Genomic DNA, 23811 nt, shown 5'->3' on the forward strand with positions numbered 1-23811 from the left:
AATCTTTTGTTTGTAAATCCAAGATTTTTCAGTAATGTATTTCAGTTGGGCTATTTTCTCACACTTTGCATGTTGGCTGTGTTTTATGAAGAGGTATAAAATTGGGGTTATTTTGGTAGATCTGCTAAGTAGCTGCAATGATTCTTCCTTCAGGTAAATAAGCTACTGAGACTGGTACATAAAGAAAAGACTCTTACGTAACATAAGAAACTCACAACAGTTGTTCCCCCTTTTGTTGCGATGGTGTCTTAGGTTAGATTAACCATTGAAATATCCATGTATTTTTAGTGGTAGAGAGTGACTCTCTGTACAAAAGGGAACAAAAATTAACAAATGATAAAGTAGTACATTAAAATCTAGTGCTTAAATTTTAAAGTTAAATATAGAATATTATAGAATTACATAACATAGAACATGTATTGAGAAGAAAATATAATAAAGAACATAGAACTTATATATACACCACTTTTTAACTGTTTGACTAGTATTTTCATTACTTTTTTCACTCAAATTCAGTGCAGTTTATACTTCAAACAAGTACTTTTCAATGTCAGTTTCCTGTTTCACAGAAAAAACACTTTATCTCTCCAAAGCTTTATTTGCATTTCAAATATCATTTTATTAGAATAACATTTATTTTAAAAAGAAATATTAAAAATAGGAAATCTTTACTATGTAGATTCAATGTAAAGTTTCCTAAGTAATTTTACATTCAATGTATGTGGGAAAAAAGTTAAGATCAGCTCTAAACTTATATCTCAGTCTCAAGTAGCCTGATTAAATCTTGCTGAATAGGATGACATTCTATACATAAATTGAAGAAAACGTCCTTACAAATTCCAATCTGTATTCTATCCTGTGGACACTTTTTGTGATATTAAATTGCAACATTGTAGTGTACTCTTTCTACCACCTCCTATACTTAATGTGGCAATTTTAAAATCTGCAATCTAGAGTTTCTTCCTCCAACTGTATGATATTTTATCTAAATGTTTTCTGAGCAGTACTTTATTTTATTAGGAAAGAATAAAATAAAGCTACAACAATGTAAATAATCTAGGGGAGAAAAGAATAGAAACACTTGCTGGTTCAGATACAAATGTGCCCTGTAAAATGTAAAACGGTGCTCATAAAATCACCTAAGAGTATTTTAACTTTTTAAAAAAATCAGAGTTGAAAAATATGAATTCAAGATTTGGCATTGCTGAATATCTTAAACCATACTGTCAAATGAGTTATATAAATCGCCAAATAGTAAAACAAGCCTTTTCCTTGATTCTTAAACCGAAGAAAGATAATGGATGCACCAAATGTCAGACTGTAATTTGAGGCTATTGCTCAGTTTTAATTTTTTCACAAATTCTTCTACCTTTCTTTATTCCCTCGGGTTGGATGACACTCTTGGACGACATCCTCAGAGCACTTTGGGTTCATTCCCATAATACAGGACGATGCTGTGGTTTCCAGAGCTGACCCGTTTTGCTTATAAGAGGGACCATTTTTTTAAAAAGAAATGTATTTCATATTGAGGTAACATTATAACATTATAAAAGTTTCATGTGTACAACAATATATTTCTACTTCTATATCCACTACAGGGTGCTCACCACCAAAAATTTGGTTTCCATCCATCACCATAAAGTTGAATCCCTTTATCCATTTTTGCCATCCCACTCACCTCGATCCTCTGGTAACACCACTGTTTGAAAGGGACCAAGTTTATCAGTGTGTTTTGAAGGGATTGTTTCAACCAATCCAGGGCCTCTGCATATTTGTAGACTCCAGCTTTGGGTGGGCAGTCAGATCTGTTCTGTCATTCTTCCATGTTCTGCAATGTTCGTATATGTTCCCCTCAGTGGCTTTATCCAAACTCTCATGATTCTCCCTCAAGACCTTAAAAAGCCTCCCTCTCTCCCTCCACTCCCACTTTTCTCCCCAGATGACATTGCTTCATACTTTAGAAAAAAAAATCAAGCCTGCACAGGCATACCTACAGCCACATCCAGCCCTATCTTCTTATCTCTGGCCTTTGTCCTTTTAAAAGATAATCCCCTCTACCTGGAGCCCATGCTTCCTTCCCTTCTCCTCAGAACATTTTCCTTCTATCTTTTTGTTCCTCTGGCTACATCATATTGTAAAGGTCTGTGTGTGTGTCTTTCTCATTAGGCTTTGAGCTCTTTGAGGGAAAGGACTGTGCTTCTTTGTTTGTTTGTTGGTTTAACCTCTGCATCCTTCAGCCCTAATACAGTTCCTGAATCAAATTCTTTCATTGGTTCATTTCTTTAAATTATTTACTGATGCCCTACTATGTGCCAAGCCCTGTTGTCATTCCTAAGGGTACTGCAGTGAACAAGACTAAGGCCCTGTCATCGTGGAACTTACATTTTAATTGGTAGGAGAGAGATATTTTAAACTAATACACATAAACACACACACACACATATGTATTTTGTATATATGTCAGTATTAATTATGTCTGTTAGTGTTGATTACTCTGCTAGGAACTAAAATAAATTACTGTGACGGCGAGAAAGAGACTGGCTAATAAGATTGGGCAGTCAGTGAAGACTTCACTAAGGAAGTATTATATAAACTGAGGAAGTTTTCATTATTATTGTTCTTTAAAATATCTGAGTAATGAGAAAGGGCCTGATATGGGACAATCTGAAGAGAGAATATTCCAGGTAGAGGGAGGAGCTAATGCAGAAAGCCTAAGGTAGAAATGAGTTTGGTTGGTTTGAATATACTGGATGAAGGCATAGAAGAGAAAGATTTGGAAGATGAAGATGGAGCGAGAGGCAGGAATTGGACAATGTAAGATTTAGTAAGTCAGGGAGGGAGTTTCAGTTTTATTCTAAGAGTGAGGGAATGTCGTGAAAGGATTTTACAACATAGACATAATTTATTTGCATTTTAGAAAGAGCATGCTGGCTGCTGGGTGCAAATACACTGGGGGACAACAGTAGACTCAGGGAGACTGACCAGGAGGTTATTGTGGTCCTGTGAACGAGACATGGTAGTAACTTGAATGAAGGTAGTAGAAAAAGAAATGGGATAAGCAGTCAGATTCAGGGTATGATCTGGAGGAAGAGTTGACAAATTGCTGAGGGTTAGATGTGCAGTAAGGAGAAAGGAATCAAAGGTAATGCCCGGGTGTTTGGCTTGAGGTTTCGGGTGGATGGTGATGTTATTTACAGAGATGATCCCACAGCCATCCTCTCCACTGCTGGGAAAAAGAGGCACCCGCTAAGCTTCTTATGCTCCAGCCACCATACCTGGAGCCGTACATTCCATCCCCACAAATGAAGAGGCTGTTTTCAGCCTCCTGCTCCATGTGTGACCGTCCCTTCCACCCTGGCCACACTACCATGCCTTTAGAGAGGAGAAGCTTCACATCATGTGGTGCTTCAAGCCCCAGAAAGACTCTTACATGCAGAACCCTTCTTCTCCCCTTGGTTCCATGACAGTGGCACCTGCAGGAAGGAACAGCAACCACTGGATCCATAACATCTGTCTGGCTACCCACCTTTTCAGGAAACAGTCAGCACTCAGCTCTCTGTGCCTCTCACCCATCCTTACCTCATTCACCCGGAAACCAGGTCCCCAAGTCCTCTGTCATCATTCAGGCCCCCAATCTTGTAGTCTGTGTGAAGCCACTAATTTGACTTCCAACTCTTCTCTCTGCCCTCTTAAACACATGCTGTCCCATTTCTTTAGGGCAGTCTCTGGGCTTTGCCCTCATTTTTTCCCACCCTAATTGAAACCTGATTATTCCTCGAAAACACTGCTTCCCGGGAGGCTCTCTAAATGAGTGATTTGCTTTTCCAGGTCCCTTAGGGCCACAGGCAGGGTAGGCATCCTTCATTTCTGTTTTCCACCTTCCAGCAACTGCATTCATGTACTTTGTAGGTGTTTTCCCTACCATTTTACTGAAACAATTCTCCTTAGCATGACCAGTAATAGCCATGGTGTTGATTCTAATGGTCAGCTTTTCAACTCATCTGACAACAGCATTTGACACAGCCAGTCACTCTATCCTCCTTGATTTAAGCTAATAAAATCAATCAGGACCCCGCTATGTTTTGATGTTTCTCCTGCCTCCGTGACCTCCTCTTTTCAGTTTTCAGTGCTGGTTCCTTCTCTGCTCCGTCACCTCTTTCAGTTGGCTAGCCACGGGGGCTCAGTTCTGGGGCATCGTCTCTTTACCTACCTACATGCACTCTCTGATGGGTCCTGTGCAACCTCAAAGACTTTATATTCCAGCTACGTGCAGAGCACTTCCAAATGCATATTTCTAGCCCAGAAGTTGCCCATAAACTTCAGGCTCAAGTATCTTACTGCCTACTTGGCATCTCCAATGGTGCTGAACCTTTCTTCTAAGGCACTACTGGTGTTCAAAAGGCAGTGTCAGTATTTTCTCAGTCCTCCTCTTACTGAATCTTTGTGCTGCATTTATTTCTGCTGACAAGTGCCTCTGTTTTGAAACTTGAGTGCTTTGGTGTTTGCTCTGTCACTCTCTAGTTTTCCTCTCATTTCTCTGTTTTGCTTAGTAGCTTTCAGGTCTCCTTTTGACCTCCCCCTCCTGGCTTCTGATCAGCTTTTTCCTTAGCTACTTTCTTTTCTCTTTAAATATTTTGGGTAATTTCAACCAGAATTTGTGTGCTCCACCATTTTTATACGGGCCTGCATCTTTCCTCTGAGTAATAAACTCATATATCCAAATCCTTGGTTGACAGTTCAGTCTACAGAGCGGAAGTGTCCAAAACACATTATCTTTTCTTGGTAGCCTCTTAACTTCTTCCCCATCTCCTACATTGGTAAAATTCTTCTTAAATGGCCAGTCACTCAAGCAAGAAATTATGGAACCATTCTAAAGTTTTCCTTATCCCTTACATCCAATTAGTTACCAAGTTTGGTTGGTTCTGCCTCATTGAAATCTCTTTATTTCCTCTTTTCTCTTCTCACAAGCTGTCTTAAACCAGACCCTTACCTTCTCACTAGGACGCTGGGACAGCAGCCTCCCATTATTCCTGCTTCCTAGTCTTAAAACTCTAAGCACTGCCGCTGGAATGAATCCATATGTTCAGATCATAGGTTTTTCAACAAAGCTAGTCAGCAAAACTATTTACTACTGAGGGTGCTTTTTTGAGGGGCAGGAGGTAATTAGTTTCATTTATTTATTATTATTTTTTATTTAATGGAGGTACTGGAACCCACGACCTTGTGCATGCTAAGTATGCACTCGACCACTGAGCAATAACGCTTTTATTTTAATACAGTATTATTATTTTATCACAAAGACAGTACATTTCTTTTCATTCAAATATACACAGTTTAGGAAACTTTGAATTTCTATTCTTCATATTACTAACAGCAAATTTGCACTTGATTCTCTTTCACAAAATCAAGCAATTATGCTAAAATATCTAATATTTCAGTGTTTTCCAGAGAATTATTTCATCCAGCTTTTTAGGAAAGAAACTGTTCATGTTTAAGCTATGTTTAGTGCTATTTGTTTTAAATATAAAACTTAATTAGGTTAATGTGCTTCTCTTGAGAAAATAACATATTCAAGGAGGATTCTTTGGTAGCATGAATAATTGAAATAATGAATTCCAGGAAACTGTTTCCAGGAAGGAAAGTTTCCTTTTATGTTTCCTAAGAAAAGAATCTTACTAAATAATAGTTGACAAAAAAAAATCTGCAAAGTTTTCCTAATCGTCTCGATGTCTTGTTTCTATTTTTTTTAGGAGTAAAATAAAAACAGAAGATTGCCAATATCCCAGAAACCAATGAAATAATTCTTTTTCCAATTTGGTTTTGATGTCCAGAATGGGCAAATCCATGGAGACAGAAAGCTGCTTAGTGATTGTCAGAAGCCGAGGGACGAGGGATGCAGAGTCACTGCTAACAAGTGTAGTGTTTCTGTCTGGGGTGATGGAAATATTCTGAAATTGGACAGTGGTGATGGTTGCACCACTTAGCAAATATACTAAAAAACACCAAAGTAAGCAGTTTAAAAGGGTGAATTTTATGGTATGTAAATTATATCTCAATTTTAAAAATTGGTTTTTCTATCAAAATGGTTACCTTATGTTGAATTCTCAAAGCACCTTGGGCTCCTGCTAGATTGACAGCCCTTCAGCATTGGAGAAATGCTCCCCAAAGGCTCACATCTGGAGTACAAAGTCACTGAATGGGTTTAATAATCCTGTAAGGGAGTAAGAGTGCTTATTTGTTTACTGATATATTGACCCTAGGGCAGACACTTTCAGTTTCTTCATTTATCAAGTTGTGGTAAGCATAAATGGTGAAAGAATTAGAATTATGAGTTAATAAAAATGTGTATAAAAGTGATTGAAATGTTAAGCTATTTATATCCTGGATGAAGTGGGTAACATTTAATGGTTCTTCAGGAAATCTTCTAAAAGCGTAACCCCTGGGGGATGTTACAAAATGGCAGAGTGGGTCATTTTGAAGAAATATCACTAGAGCAATTTTTAATGATGGCTATGCACATTTTTCTAGAGGTCTTGATTCCATAAAACTTTTTTTTTCCTTTCAGGTGACATCCTGTGAGAGTTTGCTTTATATAAATATTCTGTCATGTAAAGGGATGCGTTAGGGGAGGTATTAATTTTCTAAATGAGTTCACTATAGGTTTTTTTTTTTTTTTGAAAAAAGTCAGCTTCTCTAGGACATTTGAAACTGTATGTCCTCTCCCCACAAGACAGATTCTTCAGAAACGCATCCAGCGTACATAAAGATAGGCAAGTGCCTAACTGGGGACTCCTATTCACATCAAGGAGAACTGCTCTGAAATGCCATGGCCCATTTTACCCCCCAAGGTAGACACAGAAACACTTCAAAGGAAAGATGTCAAACTTAATACTTTTCCCTGAAATCTTAGCCTTTTATGTTTTGCAAATTAAGGGATCTCACAGTCTACTGAAATTTGTTTCCTAGCCCTCCTTAACTTCTTGATCACCTCTGACTTAAATCTAAATAGCCTTTCAAAATACAATGCTGTCTTTCCAGACTTGGACAAAATCAATTCCACGTATATTTCTAATTTATGTCCGATGAGTTAAAATATTAACTCTTGAGCTAACAATTTCCTACTAACATTTAGGGAGACAACAAGAACCTTCATAATATTTTTGATTAAAAATGGAATTTGCTATATACACCTACAGTTCCAATAAAGACAAAGAGGGAATTTGGTATTGAAATAAAACAACTTTGGCATCCCACAATACTTCTTTCTTTCAATTAAAAATTTTTTACAAATAAAATATATTTAACTTTAATGTAAAATACTAAAAATGCATATGGTAGGTAGCACCTCAGTCACTTGACATTCAAACATTTAGCAGTTGCACCGATTCACAACAAAGACATAAGCCTGGACATAAATTGAAGAGGATTTCAAAGAATAGGGAAAAAGTATGTCCCAAATGTTTGAGCTTTATTTATTAATTCATGGATTTATTTTTTTATCTCTTTGCTAAATTAAATGGATTACCAGTGATGTGGCAGTTCTTGAGTATACAATAATGAACGAATATAAGTTATATAGAGAACTCACAGACCTTCCCACAGGTTCTCAAAAAGAGTCTGTTGAATTTTTTTAAAAAAATTTCATATAATTGATTTAACAACATGATTGCCTTTGATGCTATTTAGCTCTTTGTAGGCTATGGTGAATGGCACATTAAACGTGGGGAACTAGGCGTGAACGAAATGCTAGAAATTGACATATGAAAGGCGCAGTAGTCTGGGGCCACTCACTGTAGGGACAGTGTTCATTCATTTGGCCATTAATTATTATAACCATATACTTTAGAAAAATGTATGTGTCATTCTGTTACTTAAAAACAAAGCTCTAATATAAATAAATCGTTATAGAATATTTTTTAAATGTTATCATTGGATATTTTATTTTTATCACCTAAATCTCAAATTTGATGAAATTTGTAATTTTAGATTTAGAGAAGAAATTGTCAGGAAATTTCCTGCTTTTGTGCTTTAAAATGTCTCATGAATCTCTACATTTTTATTTTCCTTTTGACCTTTTCTCAATGCTAATTATATTTCTATATTTAGATTAAAGTCCATACAATGAAATTTTCATAATGTTCTAGTTTGTTTAATCATAAATTATATGCTGTTTTATGTTTTAATGTCATCATTTCTTTTTTTCTCCACATAGTATCTATTTTTAAAAAATATATTTATAAAATACAATATCAAGTTTAGTATATTGGTTACCATTTCAGGATTTAAGTTGATTTCTCTGTGTGTAATTGTTTTTGTACCATCTCTTCTCCAAATTCATTAATATTGTGCTCAGAACCCAAATGATTTTTAATAAATGATTGTTTACCAAGTGCAAGTTAATCAAGAGGTAGGACTTTTGAAAATGAAATAAATGTTCCACAAAAAGAAACCAGCACGTAAATGCTGAGTATAGAGGAAATCTCTGAATTGTGAAAATGTGACCATAGCAGGTGGTTTTTACCTTTTGACCTTCAGTGATTCCAGTGACTGGAATTAACAGGTTGGGTTTTTGCTGAGCACAAAGCAATTTCTGTGGCAACTTTTTACATAGGGCCAAAGAGCAAACTAAAAAGCAGAAAGTGACTTTGTGTGAATTTCTGAGCAGCACAAAGACATCATTGAATTGTCTCTCTTTGTACAGGGTAAGAAGTGTTTAGCTCCATTGTAACTCTTAGACTAGGCTTTGTAATTGTTTAGTCAGCAATAGAGGGTGTTTGCCACACTTTTCCAGGGCTTCTTGCTTTATTTTAATAGATTATACTTCAGTAGCTAACAACACTTGCAGCTCTGAATTTCAGAAGACATTATTTAAATTTTTGACGAGGCAGTAGCAATAGGCTTCCCTGTGTCCTTTGGGTATTAAAATTTTCAGTGACCTAGTGAAAATAGATGCATTTATTTATATTTAATACTTCAATCTATAGGTTTGTATTTTATACTAGTTAATATTTAATTCAGTGCCAGCTTTTGTATCTAGAAAGAATGAAAACTAGTAAGGGAGGAAAAATTCATACAGAAAGTATTACTGCAACACGCAGGAGGATGCAATAAAACACCGGATTGATGTGAAAGAGGATGCACCAGGAGCTTGAAGAAAAAGACCCCATACAAAGCACGGAGTAGTCATCAAGGTTTTCCAAGGGCTGGTATGACTTGAACTAGATCTTAATACATGCACATGGCTGGAAAGGCAGAGGGGAAAGAGAAGGAAACAATTTGTCCAGTTACAAGGAGTGGAATTTAGTTCAGATGACGTCTTGGGGGTTACGTGGTCCATCTCTCTGAGTGAAACACGAACTTCCTTTACTTCTGTTATCATTTTGCTGTTGTTTTAGTTTATTTTTTAAATTTTATTTATTTAGTGTTTGGCCTTTTTGTTTTTAGATGGAGGTACTGAGGACTGAACTCAGGATCTTGTGGATACTAAACACATACTCTACCACTGAGCGATACCCTCCCTGCCTTTTCTTTTTTTTTTCTTTTTTTGCAGTTTTTTTAGTTTAAAACTGACTTTAAAGCCTGCCTTCAAGTCCAATTGGTCAAAAAGTGCCATTGATTTCTTTTCTGAAATGTTACCTCTCTCCATCCTTTCTTTTCCAGTCCTGTGCTGCTGCTGCTGTGGTTGTGGCTCTTTCTCATGCTTGGTTTATTCCAAGAGCTTCCTAACACATCTCGCCTCTAGTACATCTCACCCCACATTTATCCTGCATACTAGCATGAACATCAGATAAATGATCTTAAAATGGCTCTTTTCATCATATCATCAACTGCAGTTTATAGAACTGTCGTAAAAACCTAGGCTGCCACTTAAGGCTCTCAATATGCTGAACAAAACTGTAATTTTCCTATCACTTCCCCCGCCCCTGTGGGAATTGTCTTCCTTAGCAAGGCTAATCTGTATTTTTCTCTAAACATGTCAGGGCCATTCCAGACTTGGTGATTTTCCTCATGCTATGAATGTATTCCTGAAATGCACTCTACTCTCCTCTTCATCATGCTAAATCATATCTGCTTGTGAAAGTACAATTCTTTATCTCCATGAAAGTATCCAAGACCGTGCCACTTGTAGTGAACCTTACTTCCCTAAAGTCCTACAAAGCTACTTAAGTGGCTCATATGGTATTTATACATATTATACTGTCTTGTTAATTAAGTTTTTTTATATTTGCCTATCCTGTCTCTGTTATTTCCTCCACGGTAAGTACTCAGTATCAATAGCAACTATATAAATATTATGCGGTGTCTAATTGAACACAGTACATAGTAAGTGCTTAATTAAATGTTTACTGCATTAATCAAGTGGTAAATAAAATTAGCTCTTCTAAGGAAGGACCAAATTTGGAGAACTTTGGAAATTTCTTTTCATGATGTATGAAAAGTACAGAGAGGTCAGTGCCTTCCAAATTTTGACTTTAGGTTTCACAGACTGAAGTCCAAACCCCAAATCCCAAGTCTATATAAAGTGTCTAATCATTCATCATCCGAAGTTGTATAGTGCAAATTCAGTCAGCCAGAAATGGGAGAAAGAACTTTAACCTTTAGCATGAATGACAAACAAATACAAACTTCCTTTTATTACTACAGTCTCCTCTCCCAAACTTTTTCATATGACTTCTAGGAATGGGAGAGGATTTATTGAAAGTACTCTTTATTTTCTTTTGACACAGTCATTTTTGGGTAATGAATCTGCACTAGTTTTGGTTTCCTTATTGTCTGAGGCTATTTCTATAATGACTTCGTTTATGCACTCATCCAACAGTTACGGAGTGACTATTAATAGCACTTGTTACAGGCCCAGGTCTGTGAACAGGGATGGAGACGTGGGAGGGAAGTCACACAGGCATCATTCTTGCTCGTGCAGAACTCATCACAAGATAAGCGATATTGAATCAGATAAGTGATTGGTCATCATGATATCCAATTTATTTATACTTTTAAATGTAAAATCCACTGCCATTTGTTTATTTCATAGTATAAATGATCATCCTTTCTCTAAGATGGACCAAAAGTTATAATGACAATTTGTGAAAAAGTTACTTCCAAAGAGTAAAATAATATAATTGTTGCTTTCAGTAGGAATCAATTTGTGTTCTTTTCCTTTCTTTTCAAATGCTATCAGCGTGTCGTCAAATACTGAAGTACTTTGGAAGGTTCCAAGACATTAAAGGCCAGACAATATGAATATTGCTATCTACTTTAAGCAAAGTCCTGTCTTCAATCTACTGAGCCAATTTGAAGTATTCAAATACATGTGTATTCTATCTCCAAATAGATACTTTTCTGTATTATGAACCACATTCTTTCACACCTTTATGTTTGAGTCTGTGTCAGTTCCGCCTTCCTCTTTCTACCCATCCATGTTTTATGAAACCTACTATGCCCAACTCAAGTTCCAGTTTTTCTGTGAAGTCTCTCTGGTGTTTCCAGCACAAAAAAACTGCAGTAGAGCACATTTCTATGTGCTGTTTTGTTCATTAATTATTTCATGGCTGTATTTTTTTACCCAGTCAATTCAGAGGGTTTTTGTGGGAAGAGATTTGTTCCCCCATTGGTTTAAAAAATTCCTCTTTGCCTAAAACAGAGCTACACACACAATAAGAAGTCAATACATACTTCATTCATAACTAAGAGGAGCAGCTTGATATAGCTAGATTGATCATTTTAGTTCTTCAGGTGTGCTGTAGGAGAAAGAAGCAAACAAAGCAAGTAAATGAGTGAAGATTAGAATGAATGTCTAAAAATAACAATTATTATTAATGGAAGGAATTCTTAATGGAAGAGATTTATCTTTTCCCCTGGTGCAGTGGAAACCAAGGGTTTCACTGAAAAGGGTTACAAATTTGTTGTTTTGCTTTGCTAAATTAAAGGAATCTGCCCAAGGCAGTTTCTAGGAAACCAATTTGGTTTAAAAATTATTTAAGCATTATTTTCTTGCTTTAATAAATCTGTATTATCTCAAGAGACACTTCTTTAATTATCTGGCTTCAGTATGGGAATATATAGAAAACCTTATGTTAAAGGCTCCAGCCCTTTTGCTACACAGCTGAAGATACTAGCATGTACCCACAGTGAAGATTGCCAAAAAGAAGGCTGCCATTGGGAATTAATGGTACATGCTCAGACTCACCTGCTGTGAACATACTCTTTCAGCGGTGACTGACTCTGCCAGATATGACCCATTTGAAATTAATTCAACAAGCTTTATACAAGCTTAACGTGGAGCTGCTTAAAAAGAAATGAAAAAACAAAAACACTAGCCCAGAGCTTAGTTTTCTTTACATAGCTCATGTGAATCTTGAAAAGATATTTATCACTATTTGCTTCATTTCTTCTTGATTTTTCTTCCTTTAACATGGCAAAAAAATTTAATGACTTCAATATGAAGAAATACATTAAAATATCTCACTGGGTTTTCTGAGGTATAAACCTCACATTCTCTTCAAGGTAATTAAAAGATCTTATTTAAGGAGATATTTTAATGGCTTCAGGCACTAAAAATACTGAGTCTGTATTACTTCTCAACATGTGATGTCTACGCTAAATATAACGTACATTGTCTACAGCCATACCACCCTGAACGTGCCCGATCTTGTCCAATGTACATTGTCTTCAGAGTCTACACGTGCTCTGGCTGTAAACCACAGATCAGCCTTCTGGTTTGCAATTATTTTACAGCATCTTAATTAGTATGATCTGTTGAAAGCCTAGTCTCAGTTAATATTTATACAGATGTCTATGCTTAGCAGTCACCCAGTTGTGAACAAACGTAAATGAACCTTTGGTAAACTGTGTGTAATACGGTCATTCATTTTGCATGCGCTCAAACTGTTTTGCAGCATCACTACATGCATTATTTATATCCCCTATGCCTTGTTGATTTGAAGTAAGCTCCGAGTCAACTGTTTACAGGCTGAATCTCTTAATAGATGCTCTTGTAATAGAAAGAGTGAAATAAGGCTGACCAGGTATTACTAAGCAATAATCAGCGATGAACTTCAATGATGGCGTGTTTAGGAACAGCATTTTTTTAGTGCGGGTCATCCACTCTTACTATGAGCATCGTTGATGCCATTGATGCAGTTCTGAGGACAAACTTGTTTCCAGGACAAACTCCCATTTGATATCGGTGGGGGTATGCCTACCTGGGGACCAGAGAGGAAATTTCTGTATCCAGACGTCTGGATACAGCTCTCCCATAGCTGAACCACTTCGGTGAGGTTACCTGTAGCCACCAGGTGCTCTGGTTCTGGGTCTAGAATTTTTTGTTGGTCACCCGAGCTTTATCTTGGTTCTGCATTTAACAAAGAATAATTGCAAAAATACACGATGTCTTTTTGGTTAGCATTTTGTTCTCACTCTTCTAAAATAAATAAATTCTGTTTTACGTGTTTGGGTGCACATGGGTATCGATGTGTACATAGGCTCATTTGTTCTGAAATCTGAAACTTAGTGCTCACCTAGGTAGGAGAGGCATGAGTGTGTGTGTATGTGTGTGTGCACGCTAGCTGCAATACTTTTTAAGAAACAATCTGCTCTGGGTCAGTTGAATGCATTTCTTTGTCTTTCGTAGGGATTTTTTTCCTCCCCTCTCAGTGTGCTCTTTCACCCCATCATAGAAATTTGGGAAAGTGGAAATGAAGCGAAGGTGTGGAAGAGATGAGGGCAATGTCAGCAGGGGCTATTCGTAATAAAAGTCTGAGAAACAGCTGTTCAAAGTATACTGCATTCAATTGTAACTTGATGTAGAAGTTATAAATGTAGTAGAAATATAGAGCCTAACAAGAGGTGGCTCCCAGCACTGTGTGTGTGTGTGTGTGTGTGTGTGTGTGTGTACACTTGTCTTCTAGGGGCCATTCGTTAACATTTGAGTTAGTATTTTACATTTTCCTTTAAAGTCACATCCGATTACGGAAATTTGAATAGTGCCTTTTTTTCTCCTTTTATAGTCCCTATGTCCATTTTGATCTGTTTTATTCTGGCTTTGAAATACAAAGAACTGTCATAGAATGTATCATCCCTTATGTCTCAGGATCTGAGATTTCTGAGTTCATGTAATTACGGAGCAGTATACAAACTGGAAGGAATTGTATACTGCATATACTTCATCCCGTATGTGTGGTAGGGACAAAATAGACTGTTCCACAGATTATTCCTCCCCCCCCCCAAGACATCAGGAAAAAATGACCTTAAAAACTGTAGCAATTATTTTACACTGTCTATGAACTTTTAAAACAATCTCAGTGGCTTCTATACTTTATTTAGCACAAGCACAGTGTCTGGCTCCAAAATATTCAATGTTTGTGGTATGAATAAGTAAGTGATTGGATGGCTGGGTGAATGAATTATTACTTTGGGTCTTAGGAAAGGAGGGACTTATAGCCTATGAAAAAATGGGATGGTAATGGTTTTCCTAGGCTCAACTACTTTATTAAGCACGATGTGACCAAATGGTCATTCATTTTGCCTACTGCATGTCCTAGATTAATATTTCCTAATTAGAAGAAATTCTTTGGTTTTCACTGAGTGAATCCCAGTTTTAACTTTTCTTGCCCTCATTGTGTAAGAAATGTCTCCAATGACATACAGCTGCTCTTTGCGTAGAATTTGAGTGCGGAGACAAATTACACACTTAAAATGGATTAGAATGTTTCACACACATTGGTCTGGGATGAATACCCTACTAGGAGCAGACGGCTGTAATTAGAATGTATTCCTATCGCAGGGAATTTGATTAGAGATGAGAAAGTTATAAAATCTTCATGGGAAGAAATTGCCTGATAAAATTAAAAATTACCTGTATTTCATGGCTGTTTCTCTCTGCTTCTTATTCCACAGAGTTGCTAATGCTAAACCCTGTGATACAAAGGTACATTAATAAACATGTAAAAGTGAACTTGGTGAGCAGAAAATAAATTTAAAATACACAAATCTTAGATCCAAAAATAAAGACAGTGGCTAAAGATAGTGTTGAGAATCAGCTATTTCTTCTGCAGTTGGTTTGCATATAATCTTTTTTTATGAGACACACATACATGAGAAGAACATTTCTCTTTTTAAACTTTTAAAACTTAAGTAGATGGGAACATGTAACAAGAACAGAAGTGGAGGTGATTGAAAAACTTGGTGATGGGAAGTTACTTAAATATATTTCAGCTTATAAGAGGAAAACATACTATACCTACAAAGGACAAAGAGATACATTCTCTTTTGAAGTTGTGTATTCTTTACGTGCTAGCCCCTACATGCTTTGGATCCTCCCCTTGACTCAAGTGTAGATTTCCTTTCTGGCCAACTCCAGCTTTCATATATTCTGAAGAATTTAAGAGTTGGGGAACTTCTCCAGAATTTCCATATCTTGGCTTCCCATGCAATTGAAGGGATTGCAAGTGGGGGAAGTGTCTCTACTGCTTAGTTACCCAGGACATTTAAAGCAGATCAGAAAATCCTTTAAGAACATCGGTACTTAAAGAATTTGGAAGAAAAAAAAAACACCAGCACTAAAACTAAAACTTACAGCTTCTCTGTAAAATTGAAGAATCTCACTTTTCATAATGACTGTAGAGAATTTGACACCTTTTAGACGTCTATAAATAATGAACCTTACAAGCATTGGCATGATTGAAGACTCAGTAGCCATTATAAGGCATTAAAGGAAAAATATCCATTGATCCCTAGTTTCTTACTTGCTAACCCAGTGATGGGAGGGGAATAGGGCTAGGGTGTCGGGGGGAGGTGTTCATTGAGGTCTTTGCCAGGTATCTACTGTCTGTGCCTTATTACCTGATATACTGTCAACTGCTACCCCCTGACTATCTACTGTCTGGGTGACACCAACTTCCTTCTGTTGCTTTTTATTTTCCTACTGCTTTTCATTAGGAAATTAGCTCTTAGGACAGTGATTGGTCTCCCAGGGGATATCTGGCGATGTCTGGAGACAGTTTTGTCAGAGAGTATGGGTATTTGTGTGCATATGCTACTGGCATCTAGTGGTAGAGGCCAAACATTCTGCTCAACTTTGTACAACGTACAGGACAGCCCCCAAGGACAATTATTCATCTGACCCATAATGTCAGTAGTACAAATAGTTGGGGGGAGAAAAAACTTCTCTAGGCAGAAACAGCAAAGAATCATAATCATTACCACTTTGTGGAAATCTGTCTCCTACCAAGAGCATTTTCATGTTTGTTGCAACTTGAGTTCCTTGTGAAGCAGACGCCGAGATGAAAATGAGCGAACAAGGTGTTTTTCAAGGAATAATTTAGAGATTAGCACTCGTGTGGAAGGATACCTTCCTATCTTCCTTTCTTACCTAGAAAGCAAGGTTGGGCCGAGGTAGAGCTGACATGAAGTTCCATTGAAAGAATTGGTCAAATCTGCCAAGAGTTGCGAAATTGAGATGAACTTTCAGAGCTGCTCCAAGAGGTGAGCAGGCAGGTCCTTTGTACCCCACTGTTGGTCAGTCATTAGTTTGGCTTGCCCTACATGGAGCCATGACTTGAGGGAAGCAGTGTCCTTCAACAAAAGCAGTCTCCAATGAGAGCTGACAGCCAAGGGCCATCTCCCATCAGCACTTCCAACCACTGGGGAAACAGGTTCTTCCTGAAATGGAAATATAACTGGGGAATCCCAGTGTCCACCAGTTTCCTACAGAGTCTTACAGTAAAGCTTGCAGCCTTTATGTAGTTACGATTCTAAGTTTCAGGGTTTTGATGCTTTAAGACCGTCAAGGTACTTCAAATGCCTTTAATTACTGTGGCCATATACAAAATGTAACCCTTATTTTGAAGAATGTAGATATGTCGAAATTAAACTCATAGACTTATAACAAGTAAAATAGAAAGACAAGGCTAAAAAACCACAATTTATTTATTATCAACTGTATGTAAAGCTATGGTACCTATTTTGAAGAATGAGCTCTCAGTTTATTTCCAGTATTATTAATCAGTAAATGCTAACGTCACCATAAATTTAACTTAAATCATTATTAATTAAATTGCATGTGATGTCAAAGATACCAACTCTGCTTTTTGGAAGCAAATATCATCTATTTACAATAAAACTTTAACTATTAATACATTAAACACTAAACATATGTTGAGAAAGGCTTCATTAACAAGGGAAATATGTAAAATAATACAATGCAATTGTATTCAGTAGGTATTTACTGAAAAACTAAAATGCTCAGGGAAACACTAAATGTATCTTAGTGAGTGAAAGAGTAAGAAAGCTATTGTTTTTGGTAGAGGGACATTCATAACCCAGCAGCATCGTAAAAGGGATACATAAAAAGTAGTAAATATGATACACCCCAGGAGCAATATGAGTCTTATCTGGAGGTTTAGAGACAAGACTCACTGGATGTTGGATTAGGGTGATCAGAGAGAAATCCAAGGAGCACAAGAATGGACAGGATTTTGACATATAAAAATGAATGATATGCAGGTTTATCTCAGGCAGAAGAAAAAGCATAAACATGATTTACACAAAGATGTATATTTTGGGGAATAATACTGGATCCATAGAGAACTGTCTTCTTTTCCACTTGACCTATCTGTTTAATAAAATGAAAACTCCAGTATAGGTAGCTTGACAGTTTAAATATCTACTATAAAAAAATCAATCCCATGCAAACTTGGAAGTGGTAGAGCCTCCGATGAGACATCAGCCCTGGTGGACACTGCAGCTGTAACCTTGTAAGAGATGCTGAAGCAGGGAATACAGCTAAGTGGGTGTCCAGATTCCTGACCATAGAAACACAGGGATAATAAATGGGGGTTGTCTAAAGGCTAAGTCATGGTAACATGTTACACAGCAACAGATAACTAACACAGGCACTGTGTCGGTGGTGAGGCTAAGTGAAAATTGGGTTGAATGGCCTCGGAGGCAAACAGGGACAGAGTACAAGGTCATCTCTATATGATCAGTCACGTCAGCAGTGCAAGGACAGGACAGGACAATTTTCTGCAACCTCTTCTCTCTCCTTTTCTTTCTGGGATTGGCACCATTTTGTTATATATACTTTCGGGTTGCAAGGCTATAACCAGTGAATGGGTGATATACAAAGATCTACCTCTCTTTTAAACAAATATCAGGTCCAGTTCTACTGCTATTACATGGAAATAGAGTTTTGGGTAAAATCCAATTTTGTAGAATCCAGCTTTAATAGCTGGAACAAAAAGCATTTCAGTGATATTCAGAAACATGTTCAGTGTTCTTAGTGAATTTAAAAATGAACCTTTGTATGATGTTTTTAAGTCCTTATATTCTTGATTCCAGTTTTCTTTTTCTTCCTCTAATCTTTAATGAGCTCAATAATTTTTCATTTAGTCTCTTAGAAGGGCAATGTGAAAAGCCTTGATCCCCAAAGAATATTATATTCCAGTAGCTTTCTGGGGGGAAAAAAGTAAAATACTTTTTTTCCCTCTATAAAACAGTACTGTATGTTAGGAAATGAACAGAAATTAAGAGTTTATTAGATACAACCATGATGGATGAAATCTGAATTATGTTCCTTGTTCTACCACAGATCCACTTTGTAACCTTGGTAAACTTCTCAGTATTTTTGGTGTGTGTGTGTTTTCCACAGTGCTTCCAGAGGCAAAACACTATCTATATAAACAGAAAAGATTTTAAAAGATTTTTTCAGTGTATTGTGCCATGTTTGAATACTTACTTGAAAAAGATTGTAAGTTCTGACATAAAGTCAGCAATGACCATATATATCATATTAGTTCTTTGTTATAGAATTTTGCTTGTATTTTAGTATTTTACTGACTAGCTGTCCAAGATTAAAAGCTAACTTCTTTTCTTTAAAATTTAGTCACGGGAGGGGAACACCTCTTCCAAAACAGGTAGTTAAAGTCATGTAATGTAGACTTGTGAATATTTAGAAATGCCTAATAATTAGACTTTTCTTATTTTATCTATTTTTATAAAGAGTCCTTCAATGAAAAAACAAGCATCCTAATTACATATTTTAGTATGCACGTAACTTCTTACTGCATTAGAGCTTGCTTTTGTTTATATCAAACAGGCACATTTTGCAGTATTGGGACATTTTTATATGGTTAGAGAAGAGGAAAAAGAAAATGAAACTAGAAAACCTAAATTAAAAATTGCCACTAAATCAAATCAAAAGTCATTTTTCACGTAAGCTAAAAGGCCTTTTCTCTGCAACAAACAAAATCTGATAAGAAATCTATAGTGACAAATAGCTTCTTTTCAAAGTATAGTGCAATTGGCATTCAGTGTTTTTGGAAGCTGGTTATAAACAACTTTAAATAAAACACTCCTGTGACTTAGGTTCTGGTAAAGACTATCATAGAGCATTATGGGGCATTGCAGAGAAAAATTCTTGCAGACTAACAACTGGAGAAGCACAATTTTGAGATTTTTTTTTTTTAGAAGTCAAGCTAATGTACACACCTTCAAGATTTTGGGAGGAGGAAAGAGGAAGGTGCAATAGTTAAACTTATAAAAATTATTATTAGCAAAAAACAAAGCCCAAAAGTTTTATTGATTTTTAATGTGAAAGAATGTTATTTAAGAATGACTCAGCATAATTTTGGAGAATAATTATATGTAGGATAAAGTTATACATATTTTATCTAGTCTTGTTTTATACATAGTTTGTATGAAAATTTGTAAGTAAATAAGGATAATAATATGTAAAAAATTATTATATGTAATATATAAGCAAAACTAAATGTGACAGAGGTCACCATATATAATAATATACATATTTTATGTGTTTATATACAGTTGATTCTCATTATTTGTGGCAGTTAAGTTGCCACCAGCACTGAATTAGCAAGTGCTGATCCACTGCTCCTAGGAGGAGTAGATAGATGTATGGATAGATGGATGGATGGATGGATAGATGATAGATAGATAGATAGATAGATAGATAGATATAGGTAGGTGACAGATACATAGATAAATACATAGAACTTACATAGATTATAGTCTTAAATCCTAAAACAGCTCATCCTGGTACATTCTATTTTTTTCTTAGTTCCTGGAATTATTTTCTATTCTATTTTATAAAAGAGAAAACGAGGTTCAGAAATATTGAGACTTGCTTGAGGCCTCTCCACTAACAAGTGCCAGAGAGGGTTTCAAACCCTGGTCCGAGTAGCTCCAGGGCTGGACCGGCTCGCACTACCCTGCGCAGTGCTGCCCCCTGCCGTCCTCAGCTCTGGGCGTTTCTGTGACGGCTGAAAACGGGAAGGCAGAGGTAGCTTCGTTGACCTCATCTGGAAACATGTGAAACAGGGGACTCAAAACGTTTTTCACCCTGTGCGTGTCTATGATTGAGCAAGAAATCACCATGAGTATTGAATCTGGGGTTACAAATACATTTTAGTGAGTAAGCTAATTTGTAAATATAGAATCTGCGAATAATGAGGATGGACTGTGATTAACCCACGGAGCTAGAGTCTTTACCAACCAGTACCACTCAGGCATGGATTAATCAGAATGGATGTCAGCAATCAGTAAATGGCACGGCTGTGTTGACCTGTACTAGCCACTATCCCAAGTTACCGCAAACTATAAAAGTCTAACAGTTTTTTTTTAATAAACATATTGCTGGTTTTCCATATAAGACTGCATTTCTACTCACAGCTGTCACACAGCAGTTCTAACTTGTGCAGGTGAGCTCATTAACCTCTCTTTCCATATTTTTCTGCTTTGTGCAAATGCTTAAAGATTTCTTCCATTTAAGTTTTGATGTGCAAAAACCTGAAAAAAATTAAACTATTGTTTTCTGTTTTTACTCTACCACTCCATTGTATCACTTAAATTATTTTCACCTAAAATGCTTAAAAACTTGTATTTGGATTAAACATAATAATGATTACGGTATCTGAAGATAACTAGGTTTCACGAAAAATCTTTGAATCAACTAGGGTGATAACTTGCTGATGAAGGGCAACCAATGTCAGTTCCTCTGTACATGCTGTGTTACCTTAAATACCAATGATTACTTAGATTTATCCAGAAAATGCTTCTAATTTTTAATCTACAGGTTTTAAAGTCTAAGTTTAAATAGTCTAATTATTTAATTTTTATTATTCGTAGGTAATTTCAGTGGCAGTTTTCAATTTTACATGTTTACAAAAGGCTACCCTTCATAAATCTTAAAGTGTGAAGAACAAATTTTTGCTACATTAAACACTAGCAATTATTACCAGATCTACATTTAAAAGCAGAGTAAATAAATTATAAATAAAATGTCAGTACTTCATTAATAATTTACTTGAAAACTTTCCTCCTGGTAACAGGTATTTGTAGCTTCTTATTTCATCCTTCACTTTCCAGTAAAAATGTTTTCCCCTGATGCTGAGATTTTTGATTTCATATGTTCAATTTTAGAAGCAGAGAAGATATTTGAGAAATGTATCTGCTCTAAAGTGAGTAGGAAGTCTCAGGAGAGGACTTGCCACTTATAAAAGGATGGGCATATGCCACTCATGATATAAAAGAGGTCTTTTCATTCAAAAGGAGACTAGGCATGCAAAAGATACAATTACTAGTTGGTATTTTATTTGCATGGGGTGCACCAGGCAGCTGTTGTATGGATACATCCCAGAAATGATTCTCTGCTGATAATAATGAGAACTAATCAGGAATGCTGGTAACTGTGATAATCCCAGATACCTGGCACATTTCCATTAACCGAAACTATATAGATGGTGATCTGGTGAATGTCTGTCTGTCCCTCTGCAATACAAGGCTCAGGGCAATGGAGATGAGCCCTGACATCCCTCCTGCCCTCCTGTAACGTCTAGGTTACAGCTCCAACTCAAATTGTAGGCAGGACTTGGCAATGCAGTGCTTTTCCAGGGCTTAGTCAGACCTGCATCCTCTTCTGGCCCATGTGGATTGTATTTATAATTTTCTTTTTAAAATTTTTTTTCTGACGTTCTGTATGGCTGTTATCTCAGCTCTGTTTAGCCATTTATTCTCTTGTTTGCCTACACCAGGGCTTCTCTAGAATTAAAATGTGTCAATCACTTGGAGATCCTGTTAAACTAATACTTTCTCGTTCAGTAGGTTTAGGGTGGGACCTGAAGTTCTTCATTTCTTCCATGCTCTCAGATCCTGCTGTACCACTGGCCAAAATTTGAATAATGTGAGCCTAGGCTCTCCAGCTGCTTTTTAAGGGTTTCTGTCCCATTAAAGGCTTTCCCATAATACACTAAAGTGTTTCCCACAGCCAGGAAGTTCTTCCTAAAGTTTTCCCTGAAGCATCCTCATAACCCCTACACATCAGTACCTCTGCACATCACCACTTTTCTTCCTTACAGTAATAACTTCTATCCTGACTTTTCTAGCTATAATTCTTCTGCCCCCACCCCACTTCATTAGTGTTTTCCACCTAAGGATTCATTTCTACACACGATTTAGTTTTGCTTGTTTCCTTGAACTTTTAAATAAATGGTCTTTATTATATAAAAATCACAGTATGACATCCTATGTGCCTGGCTTCTTTGCTCAAAATTCTCCTTTGTGAGACGTATCTGTAATATTGCATACATTTGCTTTCTTTGCTGGGTAGTGTTCTATTGTGAAGGATATGTCACTATCTGTGTATCTTTGGACTCTTGATGGGTGTTCGGGTTGTCTTTAGCCACTACCAATAGTGCTGCCATGAACATTCTAGTACATTTACCAGGATACATTTTAGTTTGGTATTTCTCTAGGAGTGAAATTTTGGGGCTATAGGGGTATGGATTATATATTTCTTGAAACTTTAGTGTATAATGCCAACTCTTTTCCAAAGTAATTGAATCAATTTGCTGGCCCAGCTTCCGCGTATTAGAATTCCTGTTGCTCTATCCAACACTTGCTATTGCATATTTTTTAATTTTAGAGAGTCTGGAGGGTATATGAATGATATCTCCTGTGGTTTTAATTTGAGGTGTTAAACGTTAAAAATATGTTTATTGGTCAGTTATAATATCCCCTTCTGTAGACGTTTGTTCAAGCTTTTTCCATTAGTTTGTCAGCCATTTTCTTTTTGCTTTGTAGGAGTTATGTTGCTTATATGTGTTGCAAATATTTTCTCCCACCTGTGGCTGGTTTTATCACTCTCAATGATTCCTTTGGATGCACAGAAATTAAGTTACTACAGTCCAACTGAGCAATATTTTATTTTAAGGTTCATGTTTTTTTGGTCCTATTTAAGAAATCTTTTCCTATTCTGAAGCCCTGATGTCTTATATTATTTTCTAAAAGCTTCATAAATTAGTTCTCATTTTTAGCTTTCAGTATACTTAGAATTAATTATTGTGTATGTTTATGAGTTAGGAATCAAACTTAATATACTTTTCCATACAAATATCCAGTTGATGCAGCACCATTTATTGAAAAGACCATCTTTTTCCATCCTGCCACTTTTGTCATACATCAAGTGTACATATAAACATGGAACTGTCTGTGGACTCTATTGTATTTAATTGATCTCTCTTTTTTTAATCCTAGTGCAGGTATAACACACCGTCTTAACTGCTGTGACTTTCTTTTGAGTCTTGATACTGGGTAGAGTAAATTCTCCCATCTTGTTTGTATTCAAGAGTGTCTTGACTATTCTTGTCTCTTTGTGTTCACGTAAATTTTAGTATCCGTCAATTAAAAAAATTAGCTAGGGTATTTGTTGAATTTCATTCACTCTATAGATCAAATTGGAAGAAATGACATCTTTACTATACTGAATCTTTCAATCTATAAATGTGTTACAAACCTCTA

At 36.4% G+C, this 23811-nt stretch overlaps 2 long non-coding RNA genes across 2 annotated transcripts in view; one reads left to right on the top strand and one right to left on the bottom strand.

Annotated features, from left to right (window-relative positions):
- Positions 1-23811, top strand: part of LOC140689601 (uncharacterized) — a 108856-nt gene that overhangs the window by 8183 nt on the left and 76862 nt on the right. The gene's annotated exons all lie outside the window — the stretch shown is intronic.
- LOC140689553 (uncharacterized) lies at positions 13242-16438 on the bottom strand. Its single transcript, XR_012064599.1, has 3 exons — positions 16370-16438; positions 14855-14913; positions 13242-13351 (listed from the first exon to the last, which is right to left on the bottom strand). It is a non-coding gene; the product is annotated as an uncharacterized lncRNA (long non-coding RNA).

The sequence above is a fragment of the Vicugna pacos genome, chromosome 26 (genome assembly GCF_048564905.1).
Source record: "Vicugna pacos chromosome 26, VicPac4, whole genome shotgun sequence".
Lineage (NCBI taxonomy): Eukaryota > Metazoa > Chordata > Mammalia > Artiodactyla > Camelidae > Vicugna > Vicugna pacos.